Here is a 22,736-nt window from a genome sequence, read left to right as displayed (position 1 = left end):
TGAGGAGATTCCCGAGGCCTGTTTCACCCATTCTATCTTGCCCAGGACAGGGGCAAGACACTGTGGGGGAACAGCTACATAGAGACTGGGCCTGGTTTCTGTTCCCCTGGTGCTTTCCCCACTCAGGACAGAGATGTGGGATGGGCTGTGCAGTCTCCTTCTTGTCTGTTCTATATATAAATCTGTGTCTCTCATTTCATGCAGGGCTTTGCAATTCCACTAGCTCTTTAATCCCCATCATAAACCCGTCTCTTTCCTAGAAAGAGACATCCAGGTTGATAACATTACATACCAGACAATGGCTATTCCTCCAGCCACTCTTCCTCCCGCCACTGTCAAATCCAGCAGCAGTACTGGGCAGGGTTTAGAGGCTACCCAGTCTCCTTGAGAGAAACTATTTCCCCATACAGATAGTCCAGGTGCTCTCACCTCAGCAAGGCAGAAATGACAGCACTGCTTAAGAGGGGAATGGCTGAGTGGAAGGTGAGAAAAGCCCTTAATCGCATTATCTACACTGCAAGAGCTGGCAAACGCCCCCAAACCCCATATCACAGTCCAATCGAATGGCTACCATGCCTGGAACTTGCTGCTGGACCCTCTGCTAAGCCTCTTTCCCTGTCTTCCCTTCATCCCTATAGTGAGACGTTGCCAGGGGTGTGGGGAGGTTATAGTGACAGCAGAGGATAATGGCACAGCTCTTGTAGGATCTTTCTCTGGCTCGAGAGAGATACCAAATTCCTTTTCTCAGGCTCCATAAGGGACCAGCTGTCCTTCTCACAGAGCTAAGTGACATCACCTGAGGTCCTCCCAGCCTGGCCCCCAGAGGACAGGAGGACTGGGGAAGCAGTTCTCTAAACCCATCGCTGTAAAACACCACAGCTGGGTCCCGTAGGATAGTCAGATAAAAACCTAGTTCCCCTGCCTGAGCACAGAGCAATCTCATCTGCCTGTACAATAGCCGGGGACATCCTAGGAAGATAGAACTGGAGATTGGAAATCTGAGGACTAAAGGACATCTGCGAGGGTGATGCAAGTCTCCAGCTATCTGAAGAGCAGAAGTCTTAAGGACAGTGGGGAGTTATTTTGGGGGGTCTGTGCAAGGGAGGGTGTAATGGATAGAGCCCTGCAAATCCACGGATGTGGCTATCCATGGACCATTTCTGTGGATAGCAGGTGGATGCGGATACAAATTTTGTATATCGCGCAGGGCTCTGATGGTAGGAACTGGGTGGGCAGCTGTAAGGAACCACAGCACGGGTCCTCCACCTGCCCTGGGCGGGGGTCCTGGGGGGCAGGGGCACTGGGCGGAGGGCAGGGACACTGGGCAGGGAGGCTGGAACAGTGGGCAGGGGAGCAGGGACACAGGTTGGGGGCTGCTCAGGCGCGCCAGGGACGGGGGCGGCTTGGAGCCACAGCTCAGCCACAGTAAGAGCCAGGTGGGCAGTTGTGGGGAGCCACGGCAGACCCTCCTTCTGCCCTGGGCGGGGGGCCCGAGCAGCCCCCGGGCAGCCCCACAGGTTTCCCCCCTCCCCGGCCAGGCCAGTGTGGAGCCTAGCCGGGGAGCCGTGGGGAGCCGCGGCCGACCTTCCACCTGCCCATGGTGTGGGAGGTGGGGGCAAGCAAGAGCAGCCCTCAGCCGTGTCCCCACCCCCCAGGCTCCCTACTGATGGCCGAGGACAGGTGGAGGGTCTGCGAGTCCACGCAGGCTCCCCACAGCTGCCAGCAGCTCTCCTGATCAGGCTCTGGTGGGGGGGGGGGGGTGTGCCTTGGAGCCTCAGCCCAGCTTCCATTGTAGAGCCCTGCAAATCCGTGAATATCTGCAGATAATTTTTGCGGATCAGATGTGGATACACATTCGTGTATCCATGCAGGGCTCTAGTAACAGGAAGACTTAAGAAAAGGGACATTTAGGCTGAATACCAGGAAGCAGCTTCCCAACAATGGGATTCATTAGGCTCCAGGGCAGCTGCCCAAAGGAAGAGCTAGATACCCTATGGCTTAGGACAGGGATTCTCAACCCTTTTCTTCATGAGGCCCCCCCAATATGCCATAAAATCTCCACAGCCCACCTGTACCACAACCACTGTATTTCTGCATATAAAAGCCAGGGCCAGAGTTAGGGGATAGCAAGCAGGGCAGTTGCCTGGGGCCCCACACCCATGGGGCTCTGCAAAGCTAAGTTGCTCAGGCTTTGGCTTCAGCCCCGAGTGGAGGGGTTTGACTTTCTGCCCTGGGCCCCAGTGAGTCTAATGCTGGCCCTGCTTGGCAGACCCCCTGAAACCTGCTCATGGCCCCCCAGGGGGCCCCAGACCCCTGGTTGCAAACTGCTGGCTTAGGACATTTAATGCTAGTTTGGACAAGACTATGCAGGGAACAGTCCTGCGCTGACCCCAGGTGATGGGAGCACGATTTAATAGTTCTGATCCATCTCTAGCTTACATGATAGCTGGGATTCAGGGAAGGGAGGGGGAGGGAAAGGATCCAGCTCTGGGTAAAGTCAGAACCAGACTCCAGACTCCAGCAGAAACTGAACACTTCTTTAGGGCCACAGGCTCCTAAAATGACTGGTTCTGCCAAGAACTGGAAGGTCTCTTGATCTATCTGGCCAGACCAGAAGCAGGACGTACTGTGAAAAAGTCTTTCCTTGGGAGGCTTCCTGGCCCATTTTGCAGAGCTAAGGGGTTCAGATAGTTTGGATGATCAGCCACACATTCGGGTATGTAACTAAACTGAACCAAAGCTTCAAGGGTGGGGGAGATGCAAGTGTTCTCCTCTCACAAGTACACAACTACCTATGTTTGGATGCTCATCTGATGCTGAACCTTCAGAGCACGTTGAGCTTCTCCCCACTCATCTGGTGGGAGTAATCCAGACCAAAGCTTTTGGAATGGGGCAATGTGGAGAAGCAGGCTCCTAACAACATGAAAGAACAGGAAGGTTGGATCATGCAGGCGAGATGAGAAGCTGGTCTAGAGAGACCTCCATCAGGAAGCCAGGCTGCCTGCAGCAGACGGAAAGCCCTCTCCCAAATGTCATGCTTCATAATCATAATTACACTTCAAAATGGCTGGAGACAGGGGAAGAGGGGAACAGTTTATTCACTGCAGCTTAAATAAGTCATGTACCAGGCTTCTAGGTTGATACCAGGACGTCTGTTCTCAGCCTGGGTAACCATCTGACTTTTATGCTACTGGGAAATTATGATAAATAAAATGTAGAAATAAAGACTTCCCTCCGATCAACAGCTACATGAGCGGTGCCATTTGTGGTGGCCTGAGGTTTCAATCCCAGTGCTTTTTATATATGTGGGTGTTTGATACACAGGGACATTTTTTTACTATGACAGTCTGCAGTTTCCCCTTGGGGGGAAAAAGGAGTTTAAATTTTAGTATAACCTTAAAAGGAGACTAGTAAGGCAGCTTCCCCATAAATTTTTTAAGTGACAGTTTAACGCACTGCATATTACAGCTAGTGATGGACAAGCCTCAGAGAATTTAGAGTTTGGTTCAGAGAAGCAGCCACCTTAAAAACAGCTACTATACAACCTTCTGAGTCAACCTCTCAGCCCCCCATGCACTGACCAGGAGACCTCCAGTGGGTGACAATATTTTGATTTCAAAAATGTCAAAACCTTTCATTTAGATTGCAAATGACAACATGAAACTTGGATATTTCCAAAAAATCGAGATTTTGGGGAGGAATTCCTGTTCCGCAAAACCTTTCAATTGTTCATCCTTTCTGGGATGAAACAAATGTTGAAATTTCCCATGGGACAGAAATTCTAAATTTCCCTCAACTCTATATTTACACAAAGGGCCTCAAATGGGCCTCTAGTTTTATCGACCCAGATAATTACAGGTGCTATTGGGGTCATTTAGACCCCAAACTCTGATGTGCGTGTGCAAATAGGCAGTTAAACATCAAAAATCACATTATTTGTGGCCACAATTCCTTGCATCTAGAATAACACAAGTGGCAGATTAAGAGGTGGCTTCTAGCTGTCAGGCCTGCAATCTCTGTTCTATTAGCAGGATGCCATGTTGCTACGTACCACAGTGTATGCATGTCTACATGCAGCTGCAAAGAGAGGATTTAAACAAATGAATTCCTAGAGTGCATATCCTTATGGAAACTTAATTCTGAATCCTAAAAGGCCCAAGAGCCGCAGCAGCAATCACTGGAGATTGCAGCAAAGTGGCTGAAAATAGCTACAATTAGCTGGCTTTTCCCAAGCTCTAGCAGCTGGAGAGGCTCTGACAGACGTTTGAAAACACTCTCTCTGTGGAGTAAGCAGGCTGCTGAGCCCTCTGAAGAGATCAATCAGTGCTCTCACAGCATGCTGCACCTGTTCACGCACTGCATGGCCCCTGCCACCTCCCTTAGCCCTTAACGCTGGAGGGCACTTACAAGGCAAGGGTGAACACCTTGGGACAGACCCCAGTCACTTGACATCCCGCTAGAAACTGGCATCGTCAATGTCCTCTCCTTCCTGGGGACATAATCCATGCTTAGCTACACAGAACGGGAAGTGTCGGGCAGGCTGAAACCTGGACTGAGGCCTTACTGTCAGGAAATACAGCAGGAGTTCATGCTCTGTTACCCAGGTAGGAAGAATTTACACCCTGCCACGCTGCATCTGTGGCCCCAGATTCTCCTCTCAATTGCATTGGTGTAAGCACATTGCTTTCAATGGAGTTTACTCTTGACTTACATCAGAGTGGATGGAGAATCAGGCCCATGGTGCACAGGTATCAGGACTGTCAGTGAAACATCATGCCCCACTTACTTCACTGTTATGAATAGTGAAAACTTGAACTAAGGGACCTTTGGCTCATGTTTAAGAAACATCAACCACCTCAGCTAAAGGGGGATTTGTTTGCACTCTTCCATTTTCAAGCTTATATCATCTGTGACACTATATATCTCCAGCCGTGAAAAGTGACATAGTGGCATAACATGTATAGGTCTGGTGTTCCTTGCAGTGGGGAGCAATAGTGATACGCACATGCACATCTATTACAGTACAGAGCATGAGAATGGAAGGGAGAACCTGCTTTTCATTTGGATACCAGAATGGCAAATCCAGCTTGTGAACTTTTTTAATAGTGGAAGGAAGAAAGCATTACTGGGAAACTTTAAAGACAGTTGAGGAATGGGACTACAAGATAGCTGATGAGCAGGATTTATTTTTATGTACTGTTTTTTATTTGAAAGCTTGATAGAACTGAGATCTGGTTCTGTCTGTATTTGCGGGGAATTTCCATGCTGTATCAGTGCTCACAGGAGCTAAGCATGGACACAAACTCTCCTGCCCTTGTGTGTGCCTTGAAAAGATGGCACCCAAATAGAGTTTTTGCAGTCAGGCTCCTGTCTTGAGTTCAAGTCTCAGAACTGCTCCCCTGCTAGGACTGGAAAAACTACTTTGGAAGGAATAAGGATTGATCTAAACTTCCAACTAAAGTGAAACGAAGTTTCAAACACACCTCAGAGAGTCGGGGGGGGAAGCACAACTTTCTGTGCCTACAATCACGCAAAGTAACACCACTCGTTATTCTCTCTGTGTGCATTGTAGCGATTTGTGTGGTTATTCATATGCCGTTACCTAATCATTTCCCATACAGGCAGTATCACATGATTCAAACTCACTACTTTAAGCTTCACCACATAGCTTGGTCCTACTCAGTTGTAGTAGAAGGAGCACTTCTCCTAAATTTTCAGCATGAACGAGTCCATTATATTTCAACAGAAGCATGTACATAAAGACACATGCCAGCAAGTATCAGTCTTGCAACTGGAGCCAGCCATTTTCCAGCTAAACAGGTTTGACAGAAAGCTGCGTGTTCACCTGAACAACATTTTTCTTGGTATGTGTCCCCGGATCGAGGTCATAGCCCATGATGCACTGCAGCCATGCAACTGCCATGTTCCCCTAATGAAGAGATGAGACTGTGATACATCTTGGGAGATGTAGTCCAGCCAGGAAGCCCCAGACCATAGAGGAGAATGGGAATACGAGGCACCCAAATGACAACTCCTATGAGGAACCGCAGTGACCTCTCAGAATCAAAATGCTTCAGGTTTTGATTTTTTACCTATTTTTTCTTTCATTTGCACTGAAGTTTTCTGCAGAAAAAAAATAAAAAAAAACTTTTCAATCAGCTCTGATCCTGACATACTATTAAAAAAATTACAGTACAGCGGCCATACATGGGACTTACCCTAGGAGGCTGTATACCAGTAGACACTGGCACCCATTAATATTCTACCCTTGTGTTGCAGCTGTGACAATGACACCATTGGAAGTAGTGCTCTCTGCAACAGAGACCTGGATCTTAGAATGAGGCTTGGTCTACAATGGAGTATTTGCACTAGTCTGCATTATTGCAGGCCGCATCATAGCTTGCGGCATAGAAAGGTTAATGAGGGGCTCTGAAGAACCTCCACCCAATGTGGAAAGCACATGGGAATGCAAGGAGCTATTAGCTAGCTCTCCTGAAGTCTCAGGAGAGACGTTAATGAAAATTAATTTGTTGGTCCCAGCGTCTCCCTCAAGTAGTCAACTACAGTTCCCAGGACTCCACAGAATACAGAGACTTCCTCTCCCCCTACCAATCGCTTTCTCCTGCGTGCTGTGAAATATAACTAGTCCACTGTTTAAAACAGACATGTTGCAGGGTCCAAGGGAAGATGGTGGTGCAGTGCATGGATTAAAAGCAATTTATGAAGGTTGCTTCTGACACGCCTCCATGGTCTTTAACATTTCATTCCTTTCCTCTCTGTTGGAAAAGATTTCCGAGCCAGGGCACCATTTGGATTAATAAACCCTTGAGAAATGCCCCGAGCAGGAAGATTATCAGTGGGGGCATTTAATGGGTCTAGTTTGAAGAATGTTGTGTGTCAGGCTCTCATTTATATTAACATAGATTGAGCTAGTCCTGTTCCTCTGAGTGGTAAATTTAGTCAAGAGCCTTTTATCCCAAAGGACTTTAAAAATGACACTTTATTGATTAGAATCACTTTATCTATCACAGAGCTGAAGCCACAGAATAGCACATAGTGGCTGTTGCATAGCATGCAACAGCACTATACAGCACTAGGGTTAGGAAGTGAAGAGGACACTATATTCAGCTGAGACTGCATGGGGAAAATGCATACTCCTAGGTAGAATACAATCATCTAGATTAGAATTGGACTAGAACCCTGGAAGTCAGAACTTTACTTCTCCCTTCCTCGGTCATTACTAGAGCTTGTCAAAAATGAAAGCCTCTTCTCACAGCAATTCCAAATTGTTTTAGCTTCCAAATGTTCAAAATGGACCCTTTGTGGTGTTTCTAGAATTTTGAGCTTTCCCCCAAAACATGTTAATGTTTTTTGGTTTACCAAAGTCAGTTTACTGTACTGCTTGAGAGTAAACAAGATTTTGGTAACCATATGTAGTTAAAGTTCAATATTAAAAAAAAAAGGGAAAAGAAAGTTTGGGTTTGTTTTGGGGTTTTGTTTTTTTAAAGAACATAACTTTTATTTTGAAAAACAAAAGAATTGACTGTTTTGTATGAAATGCTTCATTTTGTAAAAAGCTCATTTTTGATGAAAAATCCTTGCCCTCTGAAAGTTTTTGACTCGCTGTAGGTATTACAGGTTTCAGAGTAGCAGTCGTGTTAGTCTTGAAAAAGAAAAGGAGGACTTGTGGCACCTTAGAGATTAACAAATTTATTTAAACATAAACTTTCGTGAGCTACAGCTAACTTCATCGGATGCATTAATACTCATTCTGTCATAGCAGACATTAGGCTGCAAACTCCCAAGTCAAGTCTGCTCTAGCGGTTGTGCAGAGCACCTAGCACAAGTCTGGGTGCTGACAAAACACATCAAGTACAAATAAATCTTGAAAAAGTGCCATAAGTTCTTTGGTGACGCAGCCCCTTAAACTTTAAGGCCAGATGGAACCATCATGATCATCTAGTCCAGGGGTGGGCAAACTTTTTGGCCTGAGGGCCACATTGGGATTGCAAAACTGTATGGAGGGCCAGGAAGGGAAGGCTGTGCCTCCCAAAACAGCCTGGCGCCACCCCCTCTCCACCCCGTCCTACCACTCACCCCCTGACTGCCTCCCTCAGAACCCCCCACCCATCCAACCCCCTGCTCCCTGTCCCCTGACTGCCCCGACCCCTATCCACACCTCCGCCCCCTGACAGGCCCCCCGGGATTCCCATGCCTTTCCAACCCCCCTGTTCCCCATCCCCTAACCGGCCCCCCCAGAACCTCTGCCCCATCCAACCGCCCCAACAGGACCCCAGAACTCCCACACCTATCCAACCGCCCCCTGCTCCCTGTCCCCTGATTGCCCCCTGGGACTCACCGGCCCCGGCCCCAGCCCCCTTACCACGCTGCTCAGAGTGGCATGTCTAGCAGCCCTGCCACCCGGCCAGAGCCAGACACGCTGCTGTGCTGCCCTGCAGGAGTGCGCAACCCCGCCGCCCAGAGAGCTGCCCGTGCGGTGGCATGGCTGAGGGGAAGGGGCTGGGGGCTAGCCTCCCCAGCAGGGAGCTCAAGGGCCTGGCAGGATGGTCCCGCAAGCCGAATGTGGCCCACGGGCTGTAGTTTGCACATCTCTGAGTCTGATCTAGTCTGACTTCCTGCACATTGCAGCCACAGACGCTCACCCATTCTCTCTTGTAATAGGCCCATAACCTCTGGCTGAGTAACTAAAGTCCTCAAGTCTTAATTTAAAGACTTCCAGTCACAGTGACTCCACCATTTATTCTAGTTCATACCAGCAAGTGACCCATACCCTACTCTGCAGAGGATAGCAGACACCCTGGTGGCTTTTTGCTTATCTGACCTGGGGAAAAATTCCTACCCAATCCCAAATATGGTGATCAGTTAGACCCTGAGCATATGGGCAAGACCCACCAGGCAGACACCTGGGAAAGAATTCTCTGTAGTAACTCAGAGCCCTCCCCATCTAATGTCCCACCTCCGGGTGTTGGAGATATTTACTAAAAGCAGCCACAGATGTGCCATATGCCATTGTAGGCAACCTCATCATGCCATCCCCTCCATAAATTCATCAAGCTCAGTCTTGAAGCCAGTTAGGTTTTTGGCTCCTATTTCTCCATAGGAAGGCTGTTCCAGAATTTCACTCCTGATGGTTAAAAACCTCCCTTTAATTTCAAGCCTAAACTTATTGATGGCCAGTGACAAACTGCCAGAACCTCAGTTTTCCATCTCATCCAGGAGATGATGCCTCCGGTGGTACACTTCCTCTTAGCACCATGCTGAGGCAATGGCTCAGAGAAATGCCACATACTGAACCACCCACCACAGCACTTTGGGTTTTCCATTACTTTGCATCCCACAACAAATGCCCTCTTGCAGCCCTCACAGTTTGGAAAAGCTCTCACCAGAAATCATGCTAGCTCTTGCATGACACAGAAAGAGTTAAGCCATCTCCCCACTGTAGGTTGTATTTTTGCAAGCTCCCAAGTATATGGTTTTAGCTCCTTCCAGATTTAGTCGGCACGAGTCTCTGGATAGGAAGTGACAGAGTGGGAAGAAGCTTCCATTAGATCAATTGGTCCAAAGCTGCAGTTTGTGAACCAGCAGCGGTCCAGAGGACTTGTTGGTGATTTGTGGAGAACAGGTCAACATAGGCATCTGACAGTAGTCTTTGTAGCGGAGTATGCATATGTGACTAATTAATTGTGACAGAAGGTGGACACCAGTATTCTGAATAACTGAACTTGAAAAATACATGTAGGGTGCTGTTACACACAGACACACACACGAGTTGGGAATGGGACACAGTTAAGACGACTCTTACAAAACTATCCTGGCAATCAAACAAAAAAGATGCACAATGTTAAGTGACTAGAGCTGAGCACAAACACCGCTACTCGGTGGCTGGCAGTGACTATACTGAATGAGGACAGAAAGTGCAAGGCCAGTAAGTGAAATGAGTGTACCAGGTAGATAAGTGTCCAGCCTTATATGGAGCCATATTTAACAAAACACAGCAATGAAACAGCATTCTGCAAAACCCCAGTCCAGGAACCTGAGAATAATGCAGATAATAAGACTGACAAAGATAGGCAGAGGAACCCTTTGCACACAGTATTGTACAAATACATAAGATTAATGACCGGGGTGAAAAGTAGATAGTTGTGTGACAAAATGGAAGCCAACGTGTTCAATCCATCCACTGGACTAAGGGTGACCAGATAGCAAGTGTGAAAAATCGGGATGGGGCTGGAGGGTAATAGGAGCCTATATAACACAAAGCCCCAAATATCGGCACTGTTCCTATAAAATCAGGACTCTGGTCACCCTAACTGGACAATATACATAAAACAGTATTGTGTTGCATGTAATAGGTGAAATACTCCTTTGGGCAGAGCCCTGGCAGAGACAATTAAATGAGCCAGTCAAGGATCTGGCCATAACTTTTACCATCAGGACCATGCATGTACGTGCACACATGATCGATGATGCAAGCTGTGACAAGTGGAAACTGCTGTCTAGCAGTCTTTACATGCAAAGAAGTCTGAGTTGCTTACACATACACCCCTACTTTGTCCTCGCCCAGGAAGGAACCCAGCCATTTTACAATCTGCATATACCCAAATAGAATGCCCTTGCCTGTGCAAGAGAGAGCTAGAAAAGATTCCAAGTGGCTTAACATGCATCAGGCTTCTATCTCCTGCTCTTCCATTTGCAAACATTCCCATTCCACAATCTATGCTCTCTCTGAGATAATCAAAGCCCCTGTGATTTCCTCAGAAACTCCTCCTATTTATAAACTTGGGCAATCCAATCAGATAACAATGATCATATGACTTGGTCACCACACAGTTACTTGAACCGATTAGTTTGTGACAAAATGATTCACTGAACAATTAGTAACAGTGAACAAGTCTGAGAAAATCCTGGCTCTTTGGTGGATAGATCAAAGAGGAAAAGGTGTATTGAAATTGAAAACTTGTGTTAAAATTACACGCTGTCACTTTAAATGTGAGGGGTTTCCTGCTTGCAAACTGCGGGGCTCTGTAGCAAAGTGTGCAATCAGGCTCTTTCAGCAGTCAGTCTACAAAGAACAAGCTTGTCATAAATATAAAGGGAAGGGTAAACACCTTTACATTCCTCCTGACCAGAGGAAAAATCCTTTCAACTGTAAAGGGTTAAGAAGCTAGGATAACCTCGCTGGCACCTGACCAAAATGACCAATGAGGAGACAAGATACTTTCAAAGTTGGAGGTGGGGGAACAAAGGGTTCTCTCTGTTTGTGTGTTGCTTTTGCCAGGACCAGAGCAGTAAGGCAGGTCAGAACTCCTGTAAAAAGTCAGTAAGCAATCTAGTTAGATATGTGTTAGATTCTGTTTTGTTTAAATGGCTGATAAAATAAGTTGTGCTGAATGGAATGTATATTTCTGTTTTTGTAACTTAAGGTTTTGCCTAGAGGGAGTCTCTATGTTTTGAATCTGATTACCCTGTAAGGTATTTACCATCCTGATTTTACAGAGGTGATTCTTTTACTTTTTCTTCAATTAAAATTCTTCTTTTAAGAACCTGATTGCTTTTTCATTGTTCTTAAGATCCAAAGGTTTGGGTCTGTGTTCACCTATGCAAATTGGTGAGGATTTTTATCAAGCCTTCCCCACGAAAGGGGGTGTAGGGCTTGGGGGGATTTTGGGGGGAAAGACATTTCCAAGTGGTTATATTTGTTAGATGCTTGGTGGTGGCAGCAATAAAGTCCAGGGACAAAAAGTAAAATAGTTTGTACCTTGGGGAAGTTTTAACCTAAGCTGGTAAAAATAGGCTTAGGGATTTTTTCATGCAGGTCCCCACATTTGTACCCTAGAGTTCAGAGTGGGGAAGAAACCTTGACAAAGCCTAACGCAGCAAGGTAGATTGAGTTGTTTCTCTCTGCCTTTGTGAGCAGACTGCTTTCTCTCATTGTTTTTGGTACTTTTGTGCTAAGGTTCCGGATTTCAAGAAATAATGTTACGCTGAAACCTTCCAGATAGAGTAAGTTTATGTTTTATCTAACTTCTGTTTGTAGGCTATGAACAGAACGAAAGGGACTAAATTAGTCAAACAAATTATTTGTAGAGCCCTGCAAATCTGCAGATATCCACTTTATCTCCACAGGCCATGTTTGCAGATCGGATGTAGATACAAATCTTGTATCAGCGCAGGGCTCTAATTATTTGCTGTTTGTGCAGCTCTATTTAACATCTTGAGACTCAAGCCCTTTCAGTGGAAAGAGACTGGACAACAGAGCTCTCTCAAACCACTTCTTAAAACATTTAAATTTATGTATTTATTTTAGGGCCCAGATTCACAGAGGTATTTAGGCACCTAACTCCCATTGAAATCAAACTTAAGCACCTAAATCTCTTTCAGGATGTGGGCCTAAGTGTATGACTGACATTTCCCCTGACCAGCCCTCAGAAGAATCCAGATCTTTGGGAGGATCTGGTTAATATCAGTTACAATCTTGTTAGCTAGCGACTCAGACCTCTAGGAGACAGATCTTAGATCTTTGGAAATTCACACACATCAAACACTGGCTGGCCAGTCAGTACGCTGGGCTGAATTGCTTCACCAGCAGATTCAGCAAAAATCCTTTTGATCAGACAGAGCAGCTTCTTGATAACAATCTTAGATCCTCCTGTCACAGGGAGAAATCTGCAAGATAGCAATCCTAGATCCTCCTGTCACAGGGAGACATCAGCAAGAAATAAGCTAAAGCAATTGTCCCTGTGAGCACACACTACCAAGCAGAGAATCTGGCATGAGGAATTTAAATTATATGGGAAACATAAGGAGACCCATCCAACTAGATCTGTGTTAAAAAGGAGGGAAACGGTTGGCATTGAACAAGCTAGATTTTTAGAACCGACAACTTGGACCTAGCTAAGCTCAAGCCTTGATGCACCTCCAGGAGCAACCAAAGGAACTGTGACCTCAAATCTTCAGCTGGTGTAAATTGGTAAAGCTCCCAGGAGTCAATGGAGCTGCAGCCTAACTACACCAGCTGAGGATCTGGTCATAAGGGTTTAACTATCTAGTGTCTCAGAGCCATGCAAGTATGCTGAAGACTATATTGGATAATAAGCACATCTTCAGCTAAATGGCATCCCAGCTAAGGGGCAAGGTTACAATATATCAGTCTAGCTCAGGGGTTCCCAAACTTGATTCGCGGCTTGTTCAGGGTAAGCCCCTGGCAGGCCCCTGAGACGCTTTGTTCCCAGCCAACCAGGAGCTGCAGGAAGTGGTGGCCCGGCTCATGCTGCTTCCCACAGCTCCCATTGGCCCGGAATGGCGAACCGCGGCCACTGGGAGCTGCGAGCAGCCATACCTGGGGCCGTTCAGGTAAACAAAGTGTCTCATGGCCCACCAGGGGCTTACCCTGAACAAGCCCTGAACCAAGTTTGGGAACCCCTGGTCTAGCTAGACTGCGCCAGTTTACACCATTGGCAGATATCCACATTTTTGGAAGTCTTAGAATCCTTGTCACTACAGCTATTTTTCTGATTTGCCCATTACACACCCCACAGCAGTTAAATCAGCAAGTGCCATAGATAGCTCTGCCTGCATGATATTCCTTGCAGAGAAAATGCTTTTCAGACCCATAACTTTAGGGAGCAGTTTGCTGCAGAGCGGTGAAGTGCAGGGCTCAGCGGGATTGATTTCATGGTAAGCATACCTAGAGCTGCATGCAAGCATCTCAGCTAACCGTGAAAGCCTCGCCTGTTGGCCCAGGCTTTTCTGGGCAATGCGATGAGTAGCAGAAGCAGCACGGTTGGTGTTGAACCTTATGCTGGAAGCAGCAGTGAAAACCGTATTAACAGCTGGGAAGGTTTTATTGTCAGAAGCGTCTATCTGTATTTTTAAATGCCTGGGATGTGATAATCCTCTAGATAGGCACAACCTGATGCGCCCATCTGCCACGTCAAGAGACCACAATCATGGTTTGCAGGCATAATATTTCATTGACACACCAGGGCCCATGAATTCCAATCCTCAGATTTAAGCAAGAAGTTCCCAGCATGCCTAGTTGCTCCCTGTTGCAAAGCATGGCAAGACACAAAAGGTCCTTCCAGGCCACTTGCAAGAGGGAACTCCTGTTCCAAGGTATTTAACTCTCAAGGCCCAGCCCTGAGTTAGTTTTTCAGTGTCTTTGGCTGCAGCTTGCTCTACTGAGCATGCCCAGACCCAGAGGGTGGCTGAAGAAGTGTTAAACCTTGGAGTGGTTCTGCATTCGGCCTTGTGATAAATTAGCCAGAGATTCAGGCATTTCATGCAGCTGCCTCTCCCTCTGCCAGCATGACAATGTGATTAATTTGCAGTGCAGATTAAGCTCATTTATCACAGCCGTGAGACTGCCATGTAGCCTGCAGGAAAGAGAAAGTGACTGAGGGAAAGGGGCTGAGAGGAAGCAAGAGAAGAAAAAAAGGCAGGAGCCACCTAGGGAGAGAAGAAAGCCAAATTCAAGGCATCTCCCTATAAGACTGTTTGCCACAGTAGACTGTGGTTAACTATGCTGAGGGAAAGAGCTCAGTGTGGGAGGGGAGCTTTATCTCTGCTAACACACATGGTGGGACCTGTAAGAGCTGTGAAATGGGAGGAGTGTAAGAGGATTTGGGAGATAGAAGCAGTGAGCTGACTACCGTACTTGGGGAAAGGGAGGAACATGAAGAGATGATGGAGGAACCTGTGACTCTCCCCATCACTTCCTTCTTCATTGTCTTTTCTACCCTCTCCCTTCCTTGCCTCTCTTCCCTTCCTCTTTCTTGGAGAATGTTCTATCATTTTCTCCCGCCCCTCTTGAATACACGCATGCGCACACACATGCGTTCTTCTCACCCTGACTGGAGACAGCTCCAGAGCACTCCAAGTTTTCAAGCATCCTGGTTCCACAGTTAACTCCTCACTGCTGCTGTGCATGAGGTTTCCCTTGAACCAGTTCCAGTACCCGAAGGACTTCCAACTGCTTCCAATTCATTTATGCAGCAGCTTGCAACAGGCAACCACCAGCTCAAGAGGAGGAGCCGGATTTTGGCCTTATACCATGTACTACTCTGCTGAAGTCAATGGAGTGGCAGAAGGTGCAAATCAGGGCAGGATTTGGCCCTAAGCGTTTACGGAGATTATGGACACAGTGAATCTGAGATTTAAGGCCTCTGAAGGTTCACATGCCAGCTACTGCATGGAACAATACGAAACTTCTGTTATACCACTGTGTCTGCCCTGGAGGAATCTCTATGAAGGGTGCATATACATGCTCAATGTTCATTCAAAACTGGGTTTCCTAGTGCACCTCAGTCCTGAGGTGGAGACCATCCACTCACAGACTGTGTGTTCCCTCACAAATTGGTGTATCTCCACATGGCTTCGCTGGCGTGGATCTCAACCTAATGGAGCTGTTAGGACTGCAGTTTTGAGCTCTTTGGAATCTTGAAGCCAGCCAGCTTGCTGATTGGGAGCAGGATCTGCACTCTTCCACAGCTGCAGCCTCAGTCCTTTGTAGAGTTGGGATTCAGACCCAGATCCCCAGTTCTCCAGAGTTTGGTGATCTTGGGATCTGGTTTTTTTGGAGTCCCATTTCTATTTCCAAGTTGCTACTTGTATCCCTGTTACACCAAACACCAAAGGCTAGACTCAATTGTCACTGAGGTCTGCAGCTATTGGGAGCCTTCTGCTGCCTTCTAAGCTGTGGCCAAGTACCAATGGAAAAAGTTTCCAGTTTCACTGGGCACCCTCACTTATGTTGAATGTCAGCAATACACTGAAAACCTCTCAGAGTCCTGATCCAACATGATGTGGGTCTCGTGTATTGCCTGGAATGGATTTTTCAGGACCTGTCTTTATTTTGGTTGTTCTCAAGTCTGTGGCAAGGCACCGAAGGGAAGCAGGAGGGTGATGTCCCTTTATTGGAGATTATGGGCTCATTGTTGCTGGGTCCACAGGTCTAGCAACCAGTTTTGGATTGACTCTAAGGAGAACAAAAAAAGTCCCCACCAGGTTCACCTGTGGTAGTAAGATTAGTGGAAAGGCACAATGAGCTACGGTAGCAGTCTCTTGATGCTGAAGTTCTAATTTCTTTCCAAAGTCTAGAGTGAGAGAAGTTCTGGAGAGGCCTTTGCCCAGTTGGTAGATGTGGAAGATTGAAATAGGCAGAAGGACGGCAGGAGATGTTGAACCATGGCTCTTTTATTCAGTAACTTTACTGCAAGACATCACATGAGATGCCATCTCTGAGGCACCCATCTCTGTGGTTTCCTTTCCTTTCATAGTCCTGAGCTAGTCTCACTCTTGTCTTCTTAACATCTCCTTTCCCTCTTTCTTCACAGCAGCTTCTCTCTCCAATGTTCCCATTCATAGGTTTCAAGGCCAGAAGGGGCCATTGTGATCATCTAGTCTGACCTCCTGTATAGCACAGGCCAAAGAACATCTCCAAAATAATTCCTAGAGCAGATCTCTCAGAAAAACATCCCATCTTGATTTAAAAATTGTCAGGGATGGAGAACCCACCACAACCTTTGGTAAGTTTTTCTAGTGGTTAATTACGCTCATTGTTAAAAATTTATGGTTTATTTCCAGCTGTTGTGTTGTGTTATACCTTTCTCTGTTAGATTGAGGAGTCCACTACTAAATATTTATTCCCCATGTAGGTACTTACAGACTGTAATCAAGTTACCTCTTAACCTTCTCTTTGTTAAGCTAAGTAGATTGAGCTCCTTGAGTCTATCACTATAAGGCAGGTTTTCCAATCCTTTAATCATTCTCAGGGCTCTTCTTTGAACCCTCTCCAATTTATCAGCATCTCTCTTGAATGGGCAACACACCAGAACTGGACATGGTATTCCAGCAGCTGTCTCACCAGTGCCAAGTACAGATGTAAAATATCCTCTCTACTCCTACTTGAGATTCCCTGATTTATGCATCCATGGATTGCATTAGCCATTTTGACAATAGTCTTGTACTGGGAGCTCACATTCATCTGAGTATCCACCATGATCCCCAAATCTTTATCAGAGTTCCCTCTTCCTGCAAGTATGGCCTGCATGCTTTGTTTCTAGATATAGAGATTTACATTTAGCCATATTAGAATGCATATTGTTTGCTTGTGCCCAGTTTACCAAGCAATCCATATTGCTCTGTGTTAGTGACCTGCCCTCTTCATTATTAGCTACCCTCCCTCCCCCGTTTTTTCGGTCATCTGCAGACTTTACCGGTGATGATGTTATGTTTATGACAGTCAAGAACCAATCCCTGCAGGGCCCCACAGACACACACCCGTTTGATCCTGATTCCTCATTTACAATGACATTTGGAGACCTATCAGTTAGCCAGATTTTAATCCATTTAATGTGTGCCAGCATCCCCAACTAACAGGAGGATGGAAAATAAAGTAGCCCCAGCCCTTCATTTTATCTGCCTCCATCTGTGCATTTGGTGTTTAACTTCCACTCATCCATTTCTGAATTTGGTCCTCCGTGTTGTGTGGTCTGTAGGACATACATCCATGCTTTGCCCTGAGGTGTAAATAAGGGTGGGACCTTCCCTCCTCAATCTCATCATGAGCATGCCACTGTCTCTGCTGAACAGGAACCGGCTAGTACCCGCAAGGCAGCCAGCCTCCTAAATGAATTCGATCAGAAGGAGGTGAGAAAGTTCCCACTGAAACACCGAGTCACGTTGGGGACAGTAAATTGGATTGAAAGCGACGATGTGCCATGGCTGCCAATGTTGGGAGCAAGCTGTAAATATGTTTTGAGCCTCTTGATTGTTTCACTGTGATGAAAGAACATCATTTTCCGGGTCTGTTCACACTCATTCCGAAAGCGGTGCGACTGTGCTGCATAAGAGCGAATGGGCGTGGGGAAGACTCTCCACACTAACCTTGCTGGAGCCTTCAGAACCCTACAGTCGACTCTCAGAGGAGGAGGAGACATCATTGCATTGTCAGTGTCTCAGTCAGACACGATCTGGGATCATGGCTATCTTCAAATCTGGATACAGTCAGAACTAAAATAGACATTATGTCACCATGTGGGATCAGAAACAGCTATGCACCCAGGTATCATAGACTTCTGCAGATATAGAGGGCCCAATTCAGACCTCAGTTAAGCACGAGTAGATCTAGGGTAACTAGTGAAGTCAGTGGACTTCAGAAGTCAGTGAACTCCAGATTTACCCAGAGATCTGAATCTGGCCCATGGCCTTATTTCAAGGGTTACAGTGTCAATGGGATCTTGTTAACAAAGGTAATGTTCTCGCCACATGACCTTCTTTTCGATACTCTTGCCCCGCCCCTTTCCAAACCTTTTAGGCCGTGCACTAGGTTTAAAGATGATGTATTCAGCTCCACAGCAGGAACAACCTGATCACAAAGAAAAAGGAAAAAGGCCTCCCCTGAAACAGACAGAGATATTAGATAGCATACCCTGCTAAAACCCATCATTAGGTGCCTTTTTGTCACCAGTGAATGGCATCTTATTTAGTAGTTTGCTGATCTGATATTACTATATTAGCACTCTTTTCAGGGAAAATAATGTTTATAATGTCCCATAGGGAAAGACACAGGTATCGGTCTGCACCAAGTTCCTCTTCTATTTAGGGGGAAGCTAAGGCAACAGAGCTAACCTACTGAAGGTGTTTTAGCAAGTAGCTTATCAGCCACAGGATTTACCCTGGTCAAGAACAACTCGATTGAGGTCAAAGGGACTAGGAGTTGCTGGTGCTCAGCAACTTTGGAAGAGACAGGACATTTATTTAGGTACCTTGATTTGGACACACCCCTGCTGAAAATGGGTCTTTAGGGAGTTAGACAAGGACACATAGTGAGTCAGTGGCAAGATCAGGAAGAGAACCCAGGAGTCCTGATTGCCAGTCCCCTACCTTACCCACTCTTTCATTAGGCAGTACTTTGCAATATATATTTTTAAGGGACGACAATCAAAGCGCAACAAGCCAGGCACTTTAGCTAACAAACCTATCATTTGCCTCTAACAGGCTTTCTGAATAAAGCAGACTCAGTGGCAGATTAAAACTGGATCCTCTTAAACACAGAGATCCAAGGCCCCACCGCAGCAGGGGGCTCTCGCATGCAGAGGATGGTGCCAACAGCCTCTAGCCGAGCCAGTTCCAGCTGCTGGCTGCAGAATCCCCCCCACCCACAGCCTGGAGCCCTCCTCTCTCACTCTGGAGGGATACCTCCATCTTCAGCCCTGCCAGACGGCAGGCCCTGCCACTCTTTGACACACTCCCCCCACCTGCCTGTCTGCAACACAGCACAGCTTCTTCACCGGCTATCAGCCTTTATGACGAGCTGATAGCCAGGGCTAGATTAACCCATCACTGGGCCCTAGGGAAACACACTTCTGGGGAGGCGGGGCTCTTCTCCCCTCGGCTCTGTTGGGAATGACAAAGTGAATCTCAGGTGTGCGAAGACTAACTTCGTGCCCTTATCCATGGGGGCAGATTTGTGCACCGACAGAAAGAGCTTCGGTCACCAGAGTGGGTGGTATTGTGACCTGGCACGCCCGGGGTTGCAATGCTGCTCAAATCTTGCCCAGCTGCCCCTCCGTCATGAGTGGGCAGAGACTGAGTCATGACACAGGGGCAGCTGGACCAGATCTGAGTGGCACTGCAGGCCTGTGCGCCACATAGCAACGCTACTCACGCAGGGGAGTGAAGTTCTTTCTGTCTGTGCATCGGTTAAAGAAAATGCAAAATTTGGGGCTCTCTCCCACGAATTTGGGCCCCAGTCACGTCCCTCCTTTGCTTGTGCTAATCCGGCCCTGCTGACAGCCGGTTTGCTGCTGCAGAAGACAGTGTCTATCCTGACATACTTACAGGCCAGCTAAACTGGAAGATGGGGGAGTGTTGTACCCTTTGCTGCTTCTGTCCACTGAGTTCACAGCACATGCTAGGGGCTCCTTGCATCCTTCCATCTCCCCACAAGCTCCCTATGTGCCACCCCCCATCCCCGTCTATTGCAGGAACTTTCTGCAACCCCCCATATCCTTCTTCATGCCAGGGTTTCTGTGTTTCTCCCATTCCCTCCCCTTGCCAGAGTCTCCCCATTCCCCCACATGCTATGTGGCTCTGCGTACCCCCCCTTTCCCGTTCTAGGGTCCCCCCACAAGGAACTCTGTGTGTCCAATTTTCTCCTCCTCCCATATCAATGTCTTCCATTTCCCTCTATGCTAGGGGCTGTGCATACTACCCATGCCCCCCTCCCCCAATTTTTTTTTTTTTTTTGTCTGGGAGATGAATCATTCAAGGTGTTAACCTTTACTAGGAGAATGGGCAGGGATGAACTAGGGATTTGGTTAGGCTGGAAAGCATTCATGGGTGCCATCAGACAGTTGTTTGATCTATAGACAATTGCACAGGTGCTTGAAGCTGAAGCGGTGCTAAGCAGCTGAAAGGGACTCCATGTGTCTCCTGTTTTCCCCCTTTCAGTTTTCTGATTTCCCCTCAAATCTGTAGGATTCTGGCCACTGATGCCTAGAAAATTCTCTGATGATTTGGAATGGATCTGAGGTACTGTTCAAAAGTTATTGCATTAGAGACAGAGCAATGCCATCTAGTTGAGTGCAAGGCCCTCACCAGCTTGGCCAGTCGCAGGTGGGCGATGGTAGTTTTACTGGAGTGGGTCAGCCTTTGCAGGCTTCACACCAAAATACTGATGGGGAGCTGGCGGGTGAGCCAGCATGCCAGCAGAGTAGGGCAGAGACAACAAGAGGTCCTGCAAGGAGGCCACTTAATCCAGGCAAAGCAGTAGACCAGGAACGCCCTGCCATCCCTTCCCATGTTGAGTGATAGGACATAGAATGGAGTGAGACTGGAAGGGAGGAGGTAGCTTGAAGTGAGCTGTGTGAGATGTTGGGGGGCTGGAATGTTTTGTTTGATGTGGGCCCCACTTCGTCTTAGTTCAGCCCAGCAGAGATCACTTTTAGTCAGTGATTACATATACACACTGCTGCAGGACCATCATGATAAGATACAGTGTGAATACGCACTCAGTCTTCTAGGATTCCTTTCAGTCTTGAACAGAGGTTTGGGAAATTTTACATATGGACAGGCCAGTGGCCCATCTGCTCTAGTTGTCAACTAGGTGATCACCAGCAAGAAATTTCCCACAAATATTCCTCTGAATTTCCTAAATGTATTCACTTTGCTCACATGCAGACCATAACATTCAGGACAGGGAGTGACTGACATGCACCCTCTCACATACGAGCCCCACATCAGAAGTGCACATCTTTCCTGTTGCTAGTTTTCAAAGCACAGAAATGTGCTTTAATAGAGCCTTCCCTCATCTTTTCATTTCTCTACAGGGAGGTCATTCCCATATGTAAACATCCTCTTTTTGCTCTGCACTGTCATTAGGTTTAGTTACTCTGCAAAGTAAATAACCCTCCATGTTAGCCAGAACTCCTCATTACAGTCTATGCTATTAATAAAACAATGTTGATACTTAAAAATATACTATAAGAACTTCTGTGGATTAAAAATGTACCTAGATTTCATTTGCCTGCATTCCAGTAGTTTCTAAATATCATCTAACTTCGGACATTTGGTATTAGAAACTCTGCCATTCATAGAAATTGCAGCATTTCCCACAACATTTCTATGTTTTTAAGAAACTGAGATGCTTTCCCTTTTTTTAATAAAGTGATTTTTCATTCTGAAAGTTGAGCCAAGTCCCTCTCTGGCTGAAATCGACAAGTCCTAGAATTGATAGTAAAGTAGCCAGGCTTAATACACTTCTTGTGTGATTTGCTACTGCATTTTGTATAACAAATGGAAAACAAATACAGTGACTAGGTAGCTACGGAACAGCATCTGTAAGGGAAGGTTTGAAATAAGCCCGTCTCTGAAAAGGTTACAGATGACAAAATCAACTCATCCAACACAGGTAAAGCCGGAGCTCCTGCTTCTTTGACTTTTCACATTTTCTTACGACCCAAAATGCTCTGTTTGTGCTTTATCTAAACCTTGCTCCTTTGCAAGGTCCTGAGGGGAACTGCTGCTCTACGCCTACAGAACACTTTGCCTTCTGATCTTTGAAAAGGTCCTCCCAAGCCTAGCCCTTAGGGACAGCCTCACTACTACGATGATTTAGAGGCATCCTGGCTTTTATTTAAACCATCATGTCAGTTACTGAATTGAAGTTTCCAGTTTCCATCCATCAAAATGTAGCGAGGCAGAACGGAAGATGCCCACACAGTTTCCCTTTGAAGATTACACAGACATGCAATAATAGTGGTAACAGCCCAGTATTCCATGGCACATAAATTGTTGCACCTACATGGGTGCACACTTCTGTGCTCATTTTAAATGTCACGGGGGAGGAATCTTTGGCACAGGTATGAGTCAAGAGCAGCCCTAACAAAGTCAGTGGCCGTACCGGCACAGAATTCCTGCACATAAGGGGAAGATCAGACCCTCAATATTTTTCTGTATTGCTTTAAAAAACCCTAGAACTAACAGATGTCAATTTCTGGACCCGACCGTTGAGATACAATGAACCAGAGTGAATGTCCCATCAACAGCCAATAATCACTGGGGCTGCATTGTGCCAAACAGTACACTTATTGGGCCTCATCCTGTACTCAGCACACTGGTGTGAATCTGTTCATTTCACTAGCATTACTCCAGTGTAGGGAAGTGAACAATCAAGGCCATCATGCGTACAAACACACAGAGCAATGCTGAAT

General features: G+C 46.7%; 1 protein-coding gene across 4 annotated transcripts in view; it reads right to left on the bottom strand.

Moving 5' to 3' along the window:
* LINGO1 (leucine rich repeat and Ig domain containing 1) overlaps window positions 1-22,736 on the bottom strand; it is a 471,260-nt gene that overhangs the window by 265,011 nt on the left and 183,513 nt on the right. The window lies entirely within an intron of this gene.

This window comes from Lepidochelys olivacea (assembly GCF_965140295.1).
Source record: "Lepidochelys olivacea isolate rLepOli2 genome assembly, chromosome: 10".
Taxonomy (NCBI): Eukaryota; Metazoa; Chordata; order Testudines; family Cheloniidae; genus Lepidochelys; species Lepidochelys olivacea.
The sequence above is the reverse complement of the archived record's forward strand: the minus strand, read 5'-3'. Positions and strand labels throughout refer to the sequence as shown.